Below are 18,714 nucleotides of genomic sequence, written 5' to 3' on the forward strand. Positions count from 1 at the left end.
CTGGCACTTTGTTTGCTATGCATAGACTGTTGAGCTCCTAGGGACCATTTCACCCCACTCTCAATGTGGAATATTAAACAACGTACAAGATTAGAATTTTAGCTAAAAATGAATAGTGAAACGACATAATGCTGCAACTTTGGCTTTCACCTCAGGATTGATTAATGACCACAGAAGATAAATGTAGAAGGTCAAACCTATAAATTTTAAAACACAGAGCAATTACAGAGCTGCCATTTCTTAAGTTCAAGCTTCCTGCTGGTATAAGTCCTGCTTGCAGTGGCTTATGCTGAGTGGTCAGTAAGGCTTATGAAGGCACTTTGCATAAGGCTGAATTTCATCAGGGTGACTTTTTAGCTGTGAGTCAGATACATCTTTGTGTGTAAGCTCAGTATTCTGATGCAACTAGGATAAATGTAAAGCTGTGCAGGATTTTAGCAAAGCACCTACCAAAATGAGGGAAGAAAATCTGAGATCCTTTTTTGTGCATGCCTTTACATTTGTAATTTATGGAAGATAGCTTCATCTCCGAGGAACCATCTGTATTTCATTGGGGTACTGTTTTCTACCCAGTTTTATGGCACGACTAATCGAAGCACTGGGAGATCAAGTGCCTCACTCAGGGTCAGAGATCATTTTGGTAGCTCTGTCTTAGGCCTAGATTTCTGCATGACTCTGAGTTTGTGATAACACAATCCCTGTGAACTCCAAAACTAAAGGCAATATAAATAACTGTGTATGGTGTAACCAGTATGACTGTGTTGTTGTTGTCATTGTTGTTTGACATTCTCTTTTAAAACACTCTGTGGAGAGAGAGTACATGAAGAGTGTCCAGGAAGGGAGTAAGTGAAAGAAAACACTTTGTTCTGTGTTCACAAAGCAGTAACAAGGACTTGTACAAACTATATCCATGTCCAGAGCTTGAATGTTTCAAAGTCCTTTCTACAGAGTGCCTTGTAATCATTATCCTCAGCATCCTGTTTAAGAGAAGCTATTAACTACTCGCAGTACTTTCCTTCTATTTTTCAGTAAGATAATATGAGGCAAAGGCCAAGAGCTAACGTCAGGTTGTGTCCAAAGCACTTTTTTTTTTAGAAGAGGTCTGTTAGTGGATATTTTTGAAGTGGCAGAAAGGAAGCACCGGGGCAGTGTCCTTCCTGGCTCTGCACAGCTTCCTGCGCGCTTCCCTGCCGAAGCCTTAGTCAGAGCTCTGCAACAATTCATGCTCAGCCTCCCACGCCATCGTCTGCCTGGCTTTGATTTTCTGAACTTGTACAATCGACTGGTGGGTCTGGTCGCTGACTTAACGATGAGTGTACAGGTGGCAGAGCAAAGAGCCAGCAGAAATATCTTTGTGATTCAGAGATTGCGAATGATCTCTGTGTGTGTGTCTCTGAATACACCTGCCTTTTAATGCTGCACTAGACAGGGTTGTGTAATGTACACAGATTAAAGTCTACAGGGCTCTTGGATAAACCCACTGTGGTAAAAAAAAAAAAAAAAGTTAAAAAAAATTAGAGCTGACTGCTGACTAAACTCTTTTCACGCGCACTTTTCTCATATCCCTGGTGATGAACTCTCTCCAAACTTCTTCCCACCTGTTTATGGCTTGGCTCTCTGGGCCAGGTACTGTTCCCATTGGCACAAGTGCAAATCCAGTTACCTGATGTAAATTAAAACCTGTTGGGCTGCTCAGGCTTCACATTGTTGTAGTCATTGTGGAGCCACAATTTGTGAATGGAGTGATGTCTAGCACTGTAATTTCCTGCAAATGATGAAGAAGATGCTGATTTTGCCTGTGGCAAAAGCTGCTGAGAAAGGGAATAGAAAAACCTTTGCAAGAGCAGGAGGAGATAACAAATGCAATGTGCAGTGTAGAGTCAGTCAAAGAACCATGGTTATCTTTGAGTATATGTTCACTGAAAGAAACAAGGATTTGCAGGCTTTTTGTTTTTCTGCCTCTTATGAGTGTGCTTTTTATCACATTTTCTTCATTAAAAATATAATGAAGAAAATGTGATAAATTCTTCTCCCCTTTCTCTTCTAATAGTACCACTATTAGTAATTTCATCTTGAGAAACAGTTCAATATTTGTTCTCTCTCTTAGCCTTTTTGAAGTCCTTGAGCTAATTTTAAAAAACAAGCTGTCTCCTCAAAGAGAGTCCCACTGTTCTGATTCCTGTTATCATGACAGTGAGAAACTTGTTTTTATCTCCCTATGGCTGAATGTATCAAGGAAGGCTGATGCCCCTTAAGAAGCTATCAGTCTTTGATTTTTCTTTAAGAGGATGGAGGACAGCAGAATTTGGGGAAATTGCACCCAGGGGTAGTAGAGCTAACCCTCTGCACGTTTACAGCTGCTGTCATGAGGGATCCCACTGCTCTGCACCCTTGGGATAGATTGCAAGGCAAATGTTTAGTGAAAAATCAGATATTGAAGCAAGAGATATGAAATGTTATGAGGACAAAAGGATTCTGCTGTTATCAGAAACACCTGGGTCTTCAGATCAGCCAGGGTCAACAAAGCCACCTACATTCTTCCTGCCACATATATATGAAATATAATTTGAATAAAAAGACACAGCAGATCATAAGAGTGTGCATTTTTGCACCTTCTCCATTACCCTGTTATTAACTTGCCTTGTTGTTTGCAAGTCAGGCTGAACTTGTGCACTTCATTGGGAATGGCTTTGTAACCATGTTCTGTAGATGACTCTTGTAGTTTTGTGAGAATTCACCATTATGTAACAGGAAACATTAAGAGAGGACTGGATGGGTTAATTTACTCAATGATTTTAGATGATTTACATATTTGCTGTGCAGTTGTTAAACCAGATTTGTTGCTGCTTTTTAGTTATTGTTGTTGCTGTTCAATTCCATATTTTCATGTTAGTTTTGATAAAGCCAGAAAACTGCCCACATTGTTTTTGTACTCAGAATGGTTTACTGTGTGTTTTGTGTATTCCCAATGTGGCCTAAATGTTTGTGTTATTATAGTAGCTCTGACATGTTCCCAAATAATATTATCTGGGATTTGATGAGTGACTACTGTTGATGTAATGCAAATGTGAGCTATATTTAAAAAAAAGTTTCTTCCATCTCTTTTGGACACTAAAGTCTATCTGGTACATCAGCTTACTTTTGTACTTAGCAGCTGCTTTAATAGCACTTAACAGTAAGTCCTGAAATCGAATAGATCTCAATGAAATGAAGTGAAAGTCCATTCTGGCCATGAAGTTTTACATCGTGTAGCCCAAATTTTTGGCAGGACCACTCTATTTCTATTTCATCTACAAAAATGCTTTGCTTTTTGCACAGTATTAGAGGCATATGACTCTGTCAAGTTACATTTGCTGTTATTTTATAAGAGATCGCTGAATGTTGTGGATGAAAATTTGTGTTACATGGTATCTGTTTTACTGCTTTGTTCATGATTGTATTACATACACACAGTGAATGGCAACTGTCAAGAAATCGAAACTGGATTTTTTGTTGTCATTTATATTCCTTTTCATTATTTCAAGATAAATTTCTTCAGTACCCCAAGGTATTGATGGCACATACATCATTTAAGTGTATATTTGTCTTTTATAGCACTATTTCATGATTCTAAAGATATTAATGATTCTAAGATATTAAAAAAACCCCACTCTGCGGTACGTACATTGACTCTGTGACATACATTTAGTGGTGGTAAAAAATTTCCCTGTATCCTATTGAAGAAAAACAGTAGAAAGATAGAGCTAGGAGGGAATTCACCTGCTTCAGCCCTCTGGCTTTTCATGCTGAGTATTCCTGACAGCTGCCTGTGGAAGTCCTAGAGCTGGTTGGTGCTGTACTGTAGGATTTCCTCCTGATATTTTGCAGTTTGCATTAGTTTAGAGACATCCCTGATACCTCTTAGGTTAAGCTGTGCTCTGCTTGTGAAGGCTGTGGTGCAAGGGCTTCTTCTGCTGTGAGCTGCTGTCTGCTTTAAGCACCACACTGCTTAAAACTTCTTCTGTGGTCTAGAAGGACTTGATAGTTTGTGTCATGACACATAACAGTGTCACTTGGAGAGGAGCTGTCCTGGCTGTGCTAAGAAAGTCACTCAGATGTAATGTGAGCACAGCACCTACCTACAGATTTTCAGAAAAAAAAATGGCTTTATGGGGCTTTTTATTTCAATCGCCTCATTAATTTACTTTGCTGTTGTGAGACAGCAAAACCTTGCTTTTTGTTCTTTGGTGTTTATGGGTTTCTGCAAAGATGTAATGGTGATATTTTTTTACAAAAGGTAACAGTTGTCATGCTTGTAAATCAGAAGAATAAATCATGAAGTTTCTTTTTTCTTTTTGGTGGGCTATTTCTGTCTGAGAGTTGCATTCCCTGTGCACTGAAAAGGACATGTTTCCTGACCACTAAACACCTTTTCCGCTTCATGTAAGTTGACACTTATGTTTGCAGCACCAGAAAAAGTGAAATCAACCAAAAGAAGTCAGGTTTTGCTTTTTAAATGGTCTATGGGGCACAGATAATTTATACATCATCATCATCATCAGGTTACATAGGAGTTGTGTTTCCTTTAGTGAAAACCAATTTCTTGAATGCTGAAATAAAACCCCTATTTCCAGAAATACCCAAGACTTTCAATTTTGCTTCTGCTGCCTCAGAAGATCCTCCTTCTAGGAAAACTGATTGCAGGAGACACACATTTTCCATAAGTTTTCTGCTGCCTTGTGCTGCTTTCATCCATGCTCCTGAATAATAAATTAATTTATGGAAGGTTTGCTGTATATTTCTCAGGGGTAGAAGACTTCAACGTAGGTGAGATTCTGCAGTGGGAATTTTTGCTACATAGAGTGTTAGATTTTATTACATTATTTCACTCATTAAAAGGAAAAGATTACAGTGCTGTTGTCTGAGGACTGAGAGTAAAATTTAATCCCTTTCTGCTACCTGTTTTGTTGTCAAATTCACCTCCAGCCCCCCTTCCAAAATTAAAGCACAAAAGAGGTGGCCTTGGGATGTGATACTAGAAGTGGACTGGAAGTAGGGAAAAGGAACATTTCAGGAAAAAGAAGTTAGTTCACCAAAACTGCATTTGTGGGCTCTTAAACTGTTGTATTCCCATCAGAACTTTTCATTGTTCCGATTCTCTCCTGGCTTAGTGCTGCAGTGAAATCATACTTCTGTGCTTCTGACATTGCAGGCTGTTGCCAGCATAGAAATGATTGTGATAACACAAATCCACCAGGGATGGGCAAACTACTTCAATAAAAATAGCAACTGCAATGGATCTCAGTCCAAATTTTGAACTCCCCTCATGCCTTTTTTCTTTCTTTTTCTTTTAAGCTAACATGATTTCAATAAGTACCTCCCTGAAATTAATCATGTGGACTCTACAGTCTTGGCTGTCTTCACTGATCCAGCTGCTGTCCTCAAATCTGACAATTTCCATTGCTTCCCTTGGGTTAGAGGGAGTGAGTACATTTTGGGGTATACCTTTGACCTGAGGAATGCATGGGATGGGAAGACATCAGCCAGCTGAGCCCAAAAGAATATGTGCCAAAATTGAGACTGCCCTGATAAAATATAGCTTGGAAAGGGGAGCTCTTGGAAGCCAGAGGGAAGGAGATGCTTTAGGTGCAGGGGGAGGGAGAATGAGGATGGGGATGAAAAAATCTGATTATTTTGGGGAGAATAAATTCATAATAGAAGAAAGCTATTTTAGAAGACTTCCTTAAGCCCTAGAGCATCCAGACCACACTGCCAGATTGTCTCAGCCTGAAGTGGGAGTCCTTAGGGTGAGGAGGAACAGAACCTTGCACACTTTATGCAAAAGTGAAATTAAACAGCTTTCTGGGGTAATAGAACTTCTGTCTACCTTTGTGGTGGGAAGATGTCGCAGACTGTATAGGGGTGGGTGAATGAATATGGCACAGCTGGTCCCCCTTGAACCTCAATGTGAGGGACAGGGGAATGGACCCCAACAGGTCAACAGACCATGCAGAGCCAGTGTCCCTTGTAGGTCAGGATCTTGAGAAATCCCTTCTGCTTAGGCCATGTTAGGCATAAAAGATGTGACCTTGCTTTGCTATCCTCCAGGCACAGCAGTGGAGGTACCTGCTGGTCAGGAACAGCAGTGGCCACGTGGCAGATTGTCCAGACTTCTCCTGGCTCAATCCTGGGCTTACAGAGCCATAGGACTTTTGGGATGCAGCTGGCTGGTGTCCAGCTGGGTGGAATAAGAGCAGAGAAGCAAGGATCTGCCTCACTATGTCAATGCATCCCTCTGGATGGGATGCAGCCCTGTTCCTGTGGTTCTCTGTGAAAGTTCAGCTTTCAGTGGAGAGAAAATTGGCTTGTGAGAGAAGGCAGCTTGCTTTTAGAAATGACTAGTGCAGTTAATTAGCACCTCTGAGGAGACAAATGAAAAGAAGCAGGAAGAAGGTGGAGGAAATTTGCAGTTAATGGTGGTGAGCTGGTGAGCTTTCCAGAGGGTGGAAGTTTCTCTTTAAGCCACGTACATGCTGCGGAGCAGGCGTGTGGGAAAGGTTACAGTGAATTTGCCCTCACATAAGAATCACTTCAGAGCAAACAACAGTCTCAACATGAGAAAATTATTTCAAGCCATGAGAAGCTGAAACATTGTTCAAGGACTTGTCAGATCTGTTTTCTATGTTTCTTTCCCGCCCCCCCCCCCCCCCCCCCCGCCCATGTTCCATGTTCTTAGCTTAGGTAATATTTACAGTTTTAAGCATTTTGTTTATTGGCCACAGTGTTCGCTTTTATCAAACTATCACATGCCTTCCTGTGGTCTATATTACATCTTATTAGGGGGTAGCTGTGCAGTGCTCTCCCAGCATAAAATGTGCTTTAGAAACTGGCCTTTAGAAACTGTGCTTCTTCATGACTCTGGTGTTTAATTGCATGCCAAGTGTGAAAATGAATTTGTTCCGCATAAAAAATAATGGTGTATATGCAGTGCCATTGATCTCGCATTTCAAAATATGGTTAAAGCTATACTGAATAAATCCATAGCAAGTACTTCTGGATGCTTTTCCTGTGACTAATGGAAACTTTGCTTGTGCCTGACAGCACAGGGGGGGCTGCCAAGATGGTGGTGGGGGAGGAAGGAGGCAGGAGCTCAGGGCAATTCCCATGGGTCTGGCAATAAAAGGAGCCAAACCTCCTTCTTTCTGCTCTGGCTGCCTCTTTCTCAGTGCCATCACCCTCTGTGCTGCCACAGGAAACTTTGCCATGGTGCCACCATGCCTCAGGGACTTTCTGGGCTGCCTGTAACTGGTGCATGTGCTGGGCTTGCCTAACTGGTACCAGGCACATCTCCAGGGGTGCCTTGTCCATCCCGTGTCTCTCTGCAGAAGCCCTGTCTCTGCAGTCCCAGTGTGCTGGAACTATGACTGTAATGGGGAGTTAAAAAAAAAACACGACCCAAAACCCCCACAAACTGGGAGTGATGGCTCTTCCTGAATCCTCCCTCCTTACTGGCCACTGCCAGGACCAACCATGAGGAGATGGTCACTGGACACAGGCAATTTTCACAGAGAGTCTGGGCAGATCTCAAAGGCAGATGTGATGAGGTCTTGTTAATGGATCTATTTATTCCATTCTGAATGATGTTTTGCTCTTAAATAGGTATAGACTCACAGGGTACTGTCAGGACTCCCTGAACACTGAAAAAGAGAACTAATTTCTGACTGTGAAACTAAAGCCTTGCCTAGTTTTATCCACATTTCTCTTCCTCCCTTCATGCCTTAAAACTCAAAATAAGGTTCAGGTGCTCAGTGACCATTTTTCAAGAGGTGGAGGGAAGCCAGCATGTTTCAGTGCTCTTAACTGTGTATGTGAAATTAATGGATTCTAAACTTTTAGAAGGGCACTCTGAAGCCATTAATTTGTGCCTGCAGGGGAGGAGTTTGGTGTTTAGCCATAATTCAGCCATTACATCAGGACCTTGGAAATTAGACTTCTATTCTGCTTGGGGTAATTTTAGAATTAGGCCATGGTGGGATCAATTCTGGATCATTCCGAAATGGTGCGGCAACATCTGGTGGGAAAAAAGCTATGCTGCAAAGATGCAATGCAGAAACTGCCAGGGAGTGGGTTTCCTCCCTGACTTCAGCAGAACTTGTTACACAATTTGGATCAATGTTGTAATACACAGAAAGGTGGATAAATTCACTGGTATGGTTCTCCAGACTGGATTGTGTGATTCTGTATTGCCCAAATGAGACATAGACAATCTACATTAGATATAACTTGTCTAATGGGCATAAATGGGCAATCATCAGTGCATGATAAGATCTGATGGAATTTCGTTAACATTAAAAAAAATCATCAATAGCTTGAAAGGACCCCTGTGAATTTGGTGTTTAGATTAACTGCGGATGACCAAAACAAAAATACAGGAATGATGAATTGTAAACATAGATCATATTATTTTATTTCAGCTGTATTTAATGTCTTACATTAGGAAAGATATTTCATTCTTGGAGAAAGGCAAAGGCTTGAGTGGTCTGTCCTGAGAAGAAATAAAATTGTAAAAGAAGTTATTTTTCTAGTGTTCATGAGTTCTCATGTTGATGTTTGTCAACAAGAACTAAAACACAGTATGTGAGTGGTGTTGTAAGACTGGGAAATGAGAGGCTGTGTTATCTCTGTGTGTGGTGGTGGAGTGCTGCTGTAGCAATGTTGTGTCCAGTTCTACTATTTTACTTCTTTTGTACCTGCTTTTCTCACAGATGAAGCAGGGATGCAGCAAAGTACCACTATATATTTCCCATTATGTATTTCACTATATATTTTAAATCAGAGTGAAAATTTGAAATCCTAAGGGAAAGAGATTTTGACCATTGGAGATTTCAAACAGATCTTGTGAAGTGGTTGGTCTGATTCTTGGTACAATGAACTTCAGAGAAGTTTGGCTAAGGCTTTATTTTTTCAAGTGTTTTTTAACAAACTGTGGCTTATGAGACAAACCTTTTCAATGAAAGTGCCCACTAAAAATCACAAAATGTACTTAAAAAAACCCCACATTTGCTCAGCTGACCTTAGTATAAGAGGGGGAAACATGCTATCACTACATATTATTATAAAGTTCAACAGCAACAAATAGTAGAAAATATAGGAACAGGTAGATTTTTCACATTTTTCAGAATAGTATTAGCTGGTGAGAGCCAGAAGATTATCTAAGTGACTTTCTAACAATAAGATTTACTCTACATTTACATCTTCTTTTATGGAAAACATTTACTGAGTATTAAATTTCCCCCATCCTAAAAATAGCCTTTTTGAAGATGTATAGGAATGTGACTATATGATCATGAGGTTCTATTTCATGTCAAGCAGACTGTGGAATGTCTAAATTATTGTCTTTCTTATATATTTTCTAATATTTCATGGCAATGATTTTTATACTATGAAACTTAAAATATCCTTGAGCTTCTCTGTGCATCCAAAGACTTGTGCAATCTTTCAGCATCAGAAGGTGACATGGTTCGGGCAGAGAAGTGTAATCAGCTTGAGGATGTGACCCACTACAGGCATTTACTTTAAATTAAACAAACATTTTCTTCTGCAGACACAGGATATACCAGCATGTGTGTAAAATATTTATACTATCCCAGGCTTCCCACTGACACCAACAGAATTTCTTTCAATGAATGTAGGGGGATCTTATTCTTCAGGCAACCTCCAGACTTGTACATGTAGAAAATTCAGTGTTTGCAGTCAGATTCACAGTGAGTGTGAAAAATTCAGTGTTTGCAGTCAGATTCACAGTGAGTGTGAATCTTCATTGATTTTCTTGGTGTTTGCTGATGTAGAGCAGTAAAAAATCTGGTCTCCCTCTTACTAAGTTCTATTTATTTAGAAAGTGGTAGCAATGTTCAGCATATGGATCTGACCAAACAAGTGGTTCAGTTAACACACAAAACTCTGCTTTTTAAAAGCATTTGTACCTTGCTGCTGTTGAATTTGACAGAAGTATCCTAAAGCTGAAGCATAAATTTTCCCCAGAGTAGAGACCAGAGAAACAAGACGAGGAAGAAACATATGAATTCCCTCAGCATGTGAAAATCTTGACCTAGATTTTATGATGAAACTCAATTGACCTAGATAGTGTGCTTAACAATTTTAAAACAGGCCAATAGCTACTTCCTTCACTTAAAAATTGCAAGAGATCTTGCTCTTTAAGTTAATAAAAGAGAAAGCTTGTCAGCATTGTACCCGAGATGGTTTTGTATCAGTGTGGTACCAAAGGTGGCTCTCCCTTGGAGAATGGAGGGAGTTGGAGAGAGGGAATGAGAGTTCCTGCTGGGTGAGGAATCCTGCTGGGATGTTGATGGCCTGCCCAGGTGAAGCAGAGAGCTCTTACTGGAGCAGTGACCCTAATAGAAAGTTCTGATCCCAGAAGGGTAGGTGAGCCTTTCTTCATGGGCTTCTGGTCCACTTGGTGAGATGAGAGCATACATTCACCATCATTGCAGGCATGAACATATGGTGTCAGTGTCCAGTGAATTGTGCCTGAGGAATTCTCCCATCCTGTTGTGTTAAGGGATCTTCCTTGTCTGTTTCTGAAAAGCAGCAACTTCCTGAATTGCCTCCCCCTTGTAACTTGCCATTTGAGTGCTCCTTCTCTGCCTTTAGGCAGAGTTGAAGTGAAAACCTTTAATTCCTAGAAATTACTAGAAATGACCATATAATGTGGTCTCTGTGTGAGCTACTGTTGTCTCTTTTCTTGTGCCTGATGTTAGGACCAGGGTACAGGCTCCTTCCTGTGTAGGTTTAATACAGAATGGTGCATGGGAAGAGTCTGGGCTCCTTATGAAGGTCTGTGATTAAATATCTTATTTTGTTCTCTAAAATAGGTTGTAAACTTGTACACCGTTTTACCATCCCAACACATTCATTAGCTGTTCCTGCAGTTTAGAGTCACTGTGCTGGAGACCAGAACTATATCTGGCTCCTGAATTTGTTGCTTGTCAATGGAGAAAATTAAAGCATATATCAAAGCAAAGCAGCATTTCTTTTATAACTATTAGAATTAGTCAGCTTGGAGCTTAAACCTGCATACTGTGCTATTACACAGTGGAAATGGACCTGGGGTAATTTATTTACTAATTAACCGTTGTCATGGAGTATACCTTGCCAACTATACATTGCCACATCACCATTCTTGAAAGTCACACAGCAGGGAGCATATGAAAGTGCTCTGTATTAAGAAAAACAACAACATTATTTCCAAACCTGCTAAACTGGCATTATATTCCCTACGTTATTATATTTGGCTACTGTTTAGGGATGGAAGAATCAAGAACCTATAATTTAAAACCTTGTAGAATACCATGGTATAAAAACTTTTAGCTCATTTAAAGGTTTTATTCCATTTTGGAAAGTGTTAGACAAAGAGAAAATGTTTTTTTCCTATGAGAACTATTTTTGGCTGAAATGATATCCAGAGTAAAAAGGATATCGTTAATAGCTTAATAGCTTCTGGGAAACCCCAAATTTTTGCTTTCTTCCCTCCTACCTTTATAAAGTCATTTGATTTTGTGCAAACAGCAAATAACCCAGTTGCAGAAGACCCCATAATCCTACACAGAAATATGGCTTAGGTGGTGTATACAGTCTTTTGCAGAATCAAGACTTCAATTCATCCTCCAACTAAAAATTATAGGAGTGCATTCAGTGATTAGTAGTATCAGATATAAGAGCTGACATCAGCCTTTGGCCATTCCTTACTCAGGGATTTTCATAGCAAATGACAGTTTGATTCTACATTGTGCTGCTCACATGCATTTGAAGGCTCTGCTTTTCAAAAAGTGCTGAATCTTCTACCATTGTTGGAAAATACGGAGTTGAGCTTTTGGAAATATTACTTTGATTGTGCCACCTCACTCATCAAAACCCACATTTAATGTGAAATGAGTCACATTTCTTTTGGTTGGGCCTATTTGAAGTAATTCTGCCACTCCATCTTTCTTCTCTCAAAGCCTCAGCTGGAGAGTTGTGACTATTTTGGGTACTGGATACCAAGAAAGATATAAAAAACTTGAGAAGGATCCAGACTAGCCTAGGAAGGCTGAGATATGGGAAAGACTGGAAAAACTGAATATATCTTGAAAATGAGACTTGGGAGCAAAATGACAGTATTCAAACACATAAAAGGTAGAAAGAAGGGAAAAGGATAAGCTGTACATTTAAGTGATTTAAAGTGATTAAATCACTGGTTAATTAAGAGTGATTTAAAGAATGTATTCAGAATAACTTCCCAGTTGTAAAGATAACTGAAGTCTTAAAAATATTGTTGAGGAAGGCTGCAGTATTGCTATACTGAAGATGTTTAAACATCAGGATTAAATGAGCTGAAATTGATTCTAGATTGTGTCAAGAAGAGTTTTTATGAAATGACTTCAAATAACCTTTTGATATCTCTTCCCACCTATTTCCTATCATGCTGTAATTTTATTAGTTGAAAGAAGAAATCATTGCAGAACATGGTCTTTTGTTTCCTGGCACAAATGATTTCAGGTATTAGTGTTTTTGCTGAATGTGTTATCTCAATAAAAGTTTGACCCTAAAAAGACAAAGATTTAGTGTACACTGTCGAAGAGCTCACAGTTGGTCCATAGCTGTGTGCTGTAGTGTTGTTAAGAGCTGGGTTGGAGTGTGACTGAGCTGGATATCCCGCTTCAGGCAAGGGGACTGTGGGAGAGGAAGAAAGAAGGGGACAACCAGGAGAAGTGACTTGTCTGTCTCATTTAAACAGCAACAATGAGTTTTTCCACTCTCTGATATCTCATGGTTTTAGTACCCTTCCCTCAGCCTCTCTGGACTTCACTCCCAGAGTTCAAAAGAGAGTTGAGAAGAGCCCCCAAGGGGAGAGATGAAGTTTAAAGAAAAGTAGGTATGTATTTTTCTGTGTGTGAAAACCTAATAGGATAGAAATTTGTATTATGCCAGTTTCTCTGGGCATCATCCACATCTTTCCTCTCCCAGCACAACTGCCCTTCCCCTTAAGCCACAAGCAGTGCATTCACTAGCTTTTTCTTTCTCACCAACCCTTATTATATATTTTATATGCTGGACTTTTCAATGTCCCAGCTTCAAGAGGTGTGAGGAACATTAGGCTTCAAGTTAGGATGTATCTTAACACACAAGAAGAGACCCTGCTTCTTGTATATAAAATGTGTTATGCTGATGTTTCTTCCAGCTGTGACTCAAGAGAAATCATAAGCCTGTTGTGCACTGTTACGGTTTAAACCCAGCTAGCAACTAAGTACCACATAGCCACTTGTTCACTCCCTGCCCCTTCTCTGAGGATAGGGTGGAGAATTGAAAAAAAAAATAAAAATCAGTAAGACTCATGTGTTGAGATACAAACCAGTTGCTCACCACCTGCTGACTGATGCTCAACCTGTCCCCAAACCCCCCTGCCCCAGCCAACACCCCCCAGTTCATACAGTGAGCATGATGCTCTGTGGTATGGAATATCCCTTTGCACAGCTCAGGTCAGCTGTCCTGGCTGTGCTCCCTCCTGGCTTCTTGTGCACCTGCTTGCTGGCAGGGCATGGGAAACTGGAAAGTCTTTGACTTAGAGTAAGCACTGCTTAGCAACAAGCAAAACATCAGTGTGTTATTAACATTATTCTCAACCTGAATCCAAAAAGTGCAGCACTGTACCAGCTACTAAGAATAAAACTGACTCTATCCCAGCTGAAACCAGGAGATGAACACACAGACAGAGTTTAGTACAAAATATATAAGGCCAGTTTCCCAAAGGTGTCTAATTCAGTGCTTTTAGGCTGAGGAGAGTGACAGGATGGCAGACATGGTCCCTTCTTTCTTCACCCGTGTTGTGTCCATGTGTGTTCCTGTTGCTGACCTGTGAACCTCACTCCATACTCCTATTTTCCTGACAGTGGAGGGAGGGATGTAAGGCAGCTGAGACTTGTCAGTACAGTGGGTTTTAATGCTTGCCTTAGTTTTCTAAATCCAAAGGAAGAGTTGCCATACCTACATCCCTTGTGGGTTTAGCCCCCAGATACCTAACTGTAAATAGCCAGCTAACTTAGCACTGCTATGGCTACACATGAGGTACTTCTTTGCTGAGTTGGTAAATTAGCTATACGGTATGGATGTATTTGCCCTTGCTTCCTTCACATGATTCTTCCTATTTGTGAATAATTACTCATATAAAAAGGTTATTTTCTATCTTTTGTTGGTTTGAGCTTTAATTAAATTGTAATAAATGTATTAATCTTCTTGAAAATGCAAACCAAGGAGCTCAGTATCTTGATACATGTAATTTTTCCTCATCTCAAATTCACTTCAATGTGAAGTGCTCTAAATATTAATAGATAATTAAAATGAACATGGAAATGATCCTACATCCCACTCCATTCTTTGACTCCCAAAATAAAAAGAATTAACTTGAAGGTAATATTGCATTATCCTAGTAAAAGGGATTATTTTGGGTGCTCCAAGGGGGTATAAGTAGCACTGGGGCAGAAACATTTCCTAACTGTGAGGGCTATTATTAGAATAATTAAATGTACTAACTGGCTCTGTAAAGGTAGATCAAACAAAACCCAGAAACCCAGTGTGTATCTTGTGCCCCAAAATACGCATCTAATGAGGGAATAAAGTACTTTAGAAATCAAATTTGGAGCAGTGATCATTTGACAATTTCAGTGAAAACTAACCCAAAAGTAACAACTTGTTTACTAAAAACCAGACACATTGTGAAACCTTCTCAACCCACATCCTCTTCAAGGTACTGTGCAAGATGATACTTGGAATGCACCAAAGTTATGGGCCTTTAAGAGGGCCCTGGTGTACCACTATTAATAGGCTTTTTGTTGTGCTACTTCTGGCTTAATTTGTTCTGTACTTTATTAAACCCCTTTAAAACATAAACTTTATTAATCTCCATTTATAACAGACACCAGAGTATATGCCAGGCTATTCCTGGAAGACTGAAAGGCAGAGTAAGTAGAAAAAGTAATTTATTAAACAAGAAGTTGAAGTAGAAGTAATTATTCTAGGGGTTTTGTTGTTGTTACTGAGATTTTTGTATGGTTAGCTCTGAAGGATTATCAAAATGAATTTTATTTTAAGAACATACATGTTAATGTCATTGCTTACAAGTATATTAAGATAATATGCTCTTAGTTATATAGTCTTGCTGACATTGATTAAGAAAAAAACCCAACATTTTTCCCCTTTATTAACATTCTTTATTTTAAACAAGGAATTTAGGCCCATTGAGAACAGAGGATTCTATGAAGGATCTGTTCAGGTAAGCAGGGATACTTGGGATCTAATCTTGCTGTCTTTTATGCTTGAGGTCTTGCACCTGAGGCTTCAGTTGCAGAGCAGTCATTGCATCAAAAGGCCCACCAGAACCTTGAAAAATATGAAATTTCTGAGTATTGAAAACAAACTCTTTATGGATTTTCTAGTCTTGCAGTGCCTATCCATTGCAGCATGTGAAAAAGCATTTGAAGGGGAAAATAAATGAGGCTTTAATGAGATTCGTTTTTACCACTGATAATCCCACTAGAAAGAGTGGGCCTAGTTACCTTAAACTGGGTTCATTCTGTTGGTTTTTTTTAATTACTTTTTCTGATAAACACACAGTATTTGTATCCTAAGAGCCCACATGACAAAACTGTGCATAATTTGCTTGCATTTTTATCTCTGTCTTATTTAGACTGCATACCATATGTGAGATTCAGAAAGAAAAATTCCCCTCTCTCCATGAGAAGCCATGACATGTGGCACTCATTTAGACAAAGAATTCATGCAGAGAAATGGAGAGGTCTTTTTGATTTTTCATTTCTGTTATGAAATATGCCATTTTTGTTAAGCAATTTCACACTCGGAGAATCTCCTTCTTATTTGACTAACCAGAGTCTTTTCCAAAGTGAAGACATCTTTCTTCAGAGTATGTGAATAAAGGAGACATTCATGTCTCAATGAGGTGTAAGGAACATGGGACAAATGTATTTTATTCAGTGAAGAAATTAAAATAAATTATATTCCATTCTGCAAAAATGACCCACCCTATCAGGTATTAAGTGTGAAATTATTTTTCCTCTCTCCCATTTTTTTCAACTCCACCCCATGAAACTTCTAGTTCCAGACGATTAAAAGAAGAGTGCATGCTTGATGGAAATCCAGAGGAAAAAAAAGGGGGAGAAAGGGGAGTGCTAGGGAGATCACCAACATAACTGTCTTATGTACATGAACACAAAAAGAAATTTCTGCTCTGTAACCAAGTCTTTTATGTTACTCCTTAGTCAGAATAAATTGTGATTTATTTAAAACTACATTTTATAAATTGAAGAAAGACCTTAAGCAAATCTTTATTAGACTGGCATAGTTGCTCAGCTCATTAAGAGCTATACCAAAAATAACAGAGGAAAACCTCATCACAGAGTAATGAAATCCAATTGAAACTGTTACTTTTGGCATTTCACTTAATCTCTTATGCATACATGTGATGTCAAAGTTTCTGGATTTGAGAAAAAATGGATATTTTTTTCTACCTTTTTGGGAACAGCCTCTATGTTCTAATACACATGTTTATGCATAATGTCCTGAAGTCTTTCCGATGAAATTTTAGGAACAAGCACTGCAATTGAGTTACTAATCACAAAAGCATGAAACCAGATTTTGCAACACTACGTATTGAGGAAAAGACTATCCTTCAGATTAAAAACCTTCTGACATTTTTTCTTTTCCCAGATGAGAGCCTATGGCTTGAAGTCGCCATGACTGGGTGCCAATGTGTCTCTTGATGTGGGAGGAGAGCTCTCCAGCTGCGTGGGGGCTTGGGGCACTTGGCACTGGGTCTGGGGCTGCACTGCTGGACTTCGTTCCCATCCACTCCTGCAGGTGGTTTGATGACTGGCAGGTGTTATCTGCTTCTCAGATGGTGGCTCCCCATCCTGTACACCTGACTGATCCCAAATATGGTGTTTCAAGGCAGTGTTTAAAGGTGAGGTGGCCAGGCCGGCTCCTGCCACAATTCCCCTGCTTGTTCCTGCTGTGTTCAAGTGGAAGCCACAGCTGTGCAATGTGGGAAGGTGCTCACGTGGCTCTCTGCGTTGTTCCACTGGGAAAATGAGATGAGCTTTCTTTTTTTTCCTTTCCTTGTTCCATCTTTGAGACCTCAGCGTAAGGAGTTCAGTGTTCTGCTTGATTCTGTATATAGGTGTATACTGATAGTGCAAAAGCAATCCTGGAAATTACAATATTATCCCTTTTTAATTGTTTATTCTTATTAAAAAGAAAAGGACGCAGCAGAAGAAAAGACTTTTCAAATTTGTGCTTAAGTATTGACATACATGTGAAGTTGATAAGTTCCTATGTTAGCTGTCCTGGAGAAGAGGTTATGCCCACAGGGAAATCAGATGCCTGCCTTCTCCCTAAATAATGGGAGTTAGACACTGAGATCCCTGGCTTGGCCCAGAAGAAAGTCTTGAGATCTTGCAAAAGTGAGCTTCATGCATGGTTCTGGCTTTGGCTGCTCATTCTCTCAAACTTCTCACAGTTGTCAGCGGTGCTGGGCCAGCTCTGCACTGCACATTTCTGGCACTGGGGAGACAAGTGTGGCTGCAAACCACAGGGACAGCTCTAGTGCCAGAACAACTGAGACACAAAGTGTTTGGCCTCTTTGAGTTTTGGATCACGTTAATAGACCTGCAAATGGACCTAATGGGATGTGTTGAAGACATGTGGAAGTCCAAGTCTATACTGTCCTTTGTCTGGGATGTGTTTTTCTCTTTGGCCTTATAGAATTTTTTTTTCTCTATGTGTTAGGCAGAATATGATCCTAAACTGAGAATGGACCTTTCAGTGATCAGGCCTAAGGACGTGTTAGTTTAGTTTTCTACTATAATAACGAGTTGTCACAGACAAGTTTTGTAAGAATGTACCATTGTCTCAAGACTACTAAATGATGAGGTTTCATGAAGCTGGTTGTTTATGCGTACCCAGGAAACACTGCATAATCTACAGATTCTACTTAAAAGAAGGAGATTATGTTTTTGAAAACTACTTTGATCTCAATTTTGCAACTTCACTATCAAGCCTTAAATGAGCCACAGTATATAGTGAGCTTCTATGTAAAATATGTGATAAGGACTTGTCTTACTTTCTATCTTAAAGAGAATGAACTGGACCCTCTCCTGCAGTTTCTCAGACAGGCTTTAGAAATTGCGTAAGTGATAGAAATAGTCTTTATCTAGTATTTTATTTTAAAATACCAGGCTGTGTCTGAGACAAAGTTACAATCTTCCCAGTTTTCTTCTACTCAGTTACTTACTAGAGCCATGTTTTTAGAAGCTGGAATTAGGCAGATTTGGGCCAGGGCTCAGTGGAGTTCTAAGTAGCAAAGCTCCATTGATGCCTTCAGTCCTGAACAGGCGCAGTTGAGCAGCCCCAGCACATGTGTACTTTTAATTGGTAGAATATATACCAAAGGTCCAAATTAGGGGATTTGGCATGAGGGAGATTTAAAGAGAAAGCAGAACAGATAATACTAGTGGTCTGTCAAAGGGCTGGTGAGGAGATCATTTCTAGTCATGAATTCAGATTTGGCTTTGCAGGACCTAATAACCAACTTGCAGCCTGGCCTTCTTTCCCAGGTCCATCAGAGATGGAGCTGGACGACTCCTGAGGCAGATACTCTTTGCTGGTGTT

The sequence above is a fragment of the Agelaius phoeniceus genome, chromosome 1 (genome assembly GCF_051311805.1).
Source record: "Agelaius phoeniceus isolate bAgePho1 chromosome 1, bAgePho1.hap1, whole genome shotgun sequence".
In the NCBI taxonomy this organism is placed as follows: Eukaryota; Metazoa; Chordata; class Aves; order Passeriformes; family Icteridae; genus Agelaius; species Agelaius phoeniceus.